The sequence below is a fragment of the Bos javanicus genome, chromosome 28 (genome assembly GCF_032452875.1).
Source record: "Bos javanicus breed banteng chromosome 28, ARS-OSU_banteng_1.0, whole genome shotgun sequence".
Classification (NCBI taxonomy): Eukaryota; Metazoa; Chordata; class Mammalia; order Artiodactyla; family Bovidae; genus Bos; species Bos javanicus.
Window position 1 is genome coordinate 26,303,034 of NC_083895.1, and position 5,216 is coordinate 26,308,249.

Here is a 5,216-nt window from a genome sequence, read left to right on the forward strand (position 1 = left end):
ACCTACAAAATTTGAAAAGATCAGGAAGACATGGCATACCATTTCTTTCCAAAAAGAAATCATGATTAAATTTATTTGGCTAATAAATAATAAATAAATTTGGCTAATAAATAAAAAATAAATAAATTCAGACACAACTGAACGGATGCGAAGAACTGACTCGTTGAAGAGTCTTATGTTGGGAAAGATTGAAGGCTGGAGGAGAAGGGGAAGACAGAGGATGAGATGGTTGGATGGGATCACCGACTCAATGGACATGAGTTTGCGTAAACTCTGGGAGATGGTGATGGACAGGGAAGCCTGGCGTGCTGCAGTCCAGAGGGTTGCAAAGAGTCAGACATGACTAAGCAAGTGAACTGAACTGACTGATTCAGCTAGCAAACTCTAATCTCTCATTTGATCTCCACAAATAGAACTGCCCAGAAGCAGAGATATGAAGACGATTGGCTCCCATTCTCTATAACTTAATAATTGAGCATGTCAGGCTTGAAAATAAGTTCAAAGAGTGTAAATCTGCCCCTTAATTGCTGATGAACACTGGAATCTTGCTAAATGTGGTGATGGGACAGACACTTGGAGGTATTTACACAGCTACAAGACTCTGTTTGAAACATCTTCTTCTGGATGACTTCTCATAGAAATAACCAAATTTAACCCATAAAATTCCGTTATTCATTTACAGCACAAGAAGTTTATTCTTATAAGTTACCCAGATTATAGTACTTTTGTTACAGAAGGCTGAACAGACTGAGACATTTTTGTGAAGTACCTTACATGTAATAACCACTCAACCAAATGAGTTACTACTATTATAAAAAGGTAGACAAAAAAGTCCTTGGTGTCTTTTCTATGATTATGTTCAGCTCTTCATGATTGCATATTTGTTAAGAAAGATGCAAGAGTACTGGAACTTTGTGGGTCCCTTCACTACTACATTCAGTCATCCAGCAATTATGTACTTTGTCCCCACCACATGCCACTGTGCAGACATGTTGATGAGAGTAAAGTACATACATGGGCTTTAACATAAATCAGAATCCAGTTCAGTCCTACTAGCTTGGCATGCTTCTAAGGTGATAATATATAAAGACTTTTTGCTGTATACAGTTTGTGTTCCCCGAAATTCCAAATCGGGAAAGGAGCACACCCAGGCTGTATATTGTCACCCTGCTTATTTCACTTATATGCAGAGGGCATCATGCAAAATGCCAGGCTGGATGAAGAACAAGCTGGAATCAAGATTGCCAGGAGAAATATCAACAACCTCAGACATGCAGATGACACTACCCTTATGGCAGAAAGTAAAGAAGAACTAAAGAGCCTTTGATAAAAGTGAAAGAGGAGAGTGAAAAATTTGACTTAAAACTCAACATTCAGAAAAATAAGATCATGGCATCCAGCCCCATCACTTCATGGCAAATAGATGGGGAAACAATGGAAACAGTGAGAGTCTTTGTTTTGGGGAGCTCCAAAACCACTGCAGATGGTGACTGCAGCCATGAAATTAAGACGCTTGCCCCTTGGAAGAAAAGCTATGACCAACCTAGACAGCATATTAAAAAGCAGAGACATTACTTTGGCAACAAAGTCTGTCTAGTCAAGGCTATGGTTTTTCCAGTTGTCAGGTATGGATGTGAGAGCTGGACTATAAAGCAAGCTGAGCACCAAAGAATTGATGCTTTCGAACTGTAGTGTTGGAGAAGACTCTTGAGAGTCCCTCGGACTGCAAGGAAATCCAACCAGTCAATCCTAAAGGAAGCCAGTCCTGAATGTTCATTGGAAGGACTGATGCTGAAGCTGAAACTCCAATACTTTGGCCACCTGATGTGAAGAGCTGACTCATTTGAAAAGATCCTGATGCTGGGAAAGATTGAGGGTGGGAGGAGAAGGCGGACGACAGAGGATGAGATGGTTGGATGGGTTGGATGGCATCACCGACACAATGAACGTGAGTTTGAGTAGGTTCTGGGAGTTGACGATGGACAGGGAAGCCTGGTGTGCTGCAGTCCATGGGGTCACAAAGAGTCGGACATGAATGAGCGACTAAACTGAATTGAAAATTTGTATGTTGAAAACTAATTCCTAGTGATGGTATTTAGAGGTGGGAGGTGGTATTAGAGGAGGTAATTAGGGCACTCATGAATGAACCAATCCTCTTATAACAGAGGCCCCAGAGAGACTTCCCTGGTGGTCCAGTGGTTAAGGCTCTGTACTCCCGCTGAGAGAAGCAGAGGTTCCATCCCAGGTCAGGGAACTAGGATCCCACAAGCACCATCCCCCGCAAAAAGAGGCCTCAGAGATATCGTTGGCTTATTGCACTGTGTAAAAACACAGTGAGAAGTTGACAGCTATGATGAAGCAGGGTCTCCCCAGATAGCTGCTGGTACCATGACCTTGGACTTCCTGGTTTCAAGAACTTGGAGAAAGAAGTTTATTCTTATGAGTTTCCCAGATTATTGTATATTTGTTATAGAAGCCTGAACAGACTAAAGACACTTTGGTGAAGTACCTTATATGTAGCAAGCACTCAACCAAATGAGTTTTTACTATTATAAAAAGATGGACAAAAAAAGTCCTTGGTGTCTTTTTCTATGATTATCTTCATCATCACATATTTATTAAGAAAGATAAAAGAGTACTGGAATTTCGTGAGTTGCTTCACTACTACATCCCCAGAGACTAGTTCAGGGGCTGGCATTCAACAGGTACTCAATACCTATTTACTCAATGAATGAATGAATCTTACTTTACAAAATTGTTTAAAATGTAAGACAAAATCATTTAAAATCCACACACATTTACTTAATAGCTCAGCATGTAACTGGTACTAAAATCCATATTCTGAGATATCCAGAAATAAGTTGCCTATTTGTACTCAAATATTAAATCCACATGTAAGCTTCTATATCAAGCTTCTCTTATCTGAACTAATGGAAATAACAGTCATGGTCACTCAAAATTGAGGATAAACTAAAAATAATTTGCATTGGGGTATATTTGGTTTCAGAATAGTTTGTTATTTTCCCAGTCATTATGAATTAACCATATAAAAATTATTTAGAATCTGCCAAATAAGTAGTTTCTTTTATAATATCTTGTTCATCATATTACTTTATAGCTCGATTAATCATTACAAAAGTCCACTGAGTTAGGTCAAGTAGCCTTTATCTTCATTTTAAGCAACTTGAGATATTTGCCAAAGACCACTGCTAATCATCAGCAAAAAAACAAGTATGCTTTCCTTTGTAAGAGTTACTAGGTTAAGAGATTCAACCGCAGGCACTGTGCCTAGGCTTTTACAGGTACTTTTTTATTTAATCATTACAATTACATTCTGAGGTAAGTACTCCTTTTTTAATATTGATTTGTTTATTTGGCTGTCCCACACAGGGGATCTTCATTGCAGCATGCGAACTCTTCTCAGTACATGGGATCTTAGTTTCGTGATCCAGAGAAAGGTCACCCAAATCAAAAAAATGGAACATTACCAGTCTCCCAAAAGTGCCTCTCTTATACTCAAATCACTATTTGTTGCTTCTCAGAGACAACCAAATGTCCTCTGAGTTCCAACAATATGAATTTAGCTTTGGCTATTTCTGAGCTTTATACAAATACAATCACACAGTATGTAGTGAGTGTATCTGGCTTCCTCCTGTTCATTATTACACTTGTGAGATTCATACACATTGTTGGTGAGGCAGGAATTTACTCATTTTCAGTGTTACTAGTATTTCACTCTATGATAATACCATATTTCAGTTATATATTCTAACACTGATGGACATGTAGGTTGCTTCTGCTTTAGGGATAGTATGAATATCAAAGATAAGAACATAAATACATATGTTGGGTATATACCTCAGAGTGGAACTGTTGGATCATAGCTGGATCAACTGCGGGTATACAAATGCCCATAGATAACCACACAACCAGTTCTCCAAAGTGACTGTACCAATTTGCACTACCATCAGTAGCATATGAGAGTCCTAGTTGCTAACCTGGCCTACATGGTACCAAGACTCCAGTGTCAACATCACAAAATATAACATGCCCAAAACTGAATTCCTGATCTTTCCCTACCACTATCATGAAAGCTGTTCCAACTACAGGCTTCCTGTTTCAACTTCATCCTTTCAGGTGTTCAGACCAAAATAAGTCCCCCTTGACTTCTCTTCCTTACCCTATCTCTAACCTGTCAGAAAACCATATATTCTTTTCATATTCAGATTATCATAATTTTTCACCACCTCCCCTGCTACTAACCTGATTCAAGTACCCATCATCTAACATCTGAATTATTGCAAAAACCACCAAACTGGCCCCCCATCTCCCATATTTACATCCCTACAGTTATTCTCCACAGAGCAGCCAAAGTGATCCTTTGGAAACATGTCATATCAGGTCACTTCTCTACTACAGACCTGTAATGGCTCCTTACTTCACTCCAATAAAATTCATAATCTTTACAGTGGTTTGCAAGACCCTTCACTTCCTGTCCCCTTTAACTTTCTAACCTCCTTCCCCCATCAATACCACTTGGCTCCAGTTGCACAGGTCTCACTGATGTTCTTTGAGTGATAAGGCCCTCCTTGACTTTGAAGATTTTGCTTTAGCTTTTCTCTCCACCTGGAATGCTCCACCTTAGAAATCAACTTGCTAAACTCCATCCCCTTTTCAAGTTTGCTTGTGTCATTCTCCCAGTGAGACGTACCACAAATTATCCTATTTAATACTGTACCAGTTAGCTTCTCCATTTCTTTGGCCCATTGTCCTTTTCACTTCTTCCCATTTCACTCGTCATCTCTAATATACCGTACAACTTATTTTTTCATGTTGTTCATTGTCTTTCTCACCACAAGTCCTCAACCAATATAAACTCTAAGATCCTTGTTTTGTTCCCTGATGGACACCAAGCTTGTAACAGAAACAGAGCAGGCACTCAAATATTTCCTTGTATAAATAATGACCTTTTTATCAGCTTCTGCTGCTGCTGCTAAGTTGCTTCAGTCCCGTGTCTGATTCTGTACGACCCCATAGACGGCAGCCCACCAGGCTCCCCTGTCCCTGGGATTCTCCAGGCAAGAACACTGGAGTGGGTTGCCATTTCCTTCTCCAATGCATGAAAGTGAAAAGTGAAAGTGAAGTCACAGTCCTGTCCGACTCTTCCCGACCCCACGGACTGCAGCCTACCAGGCTCCTCTGTCCATGGGATTTTC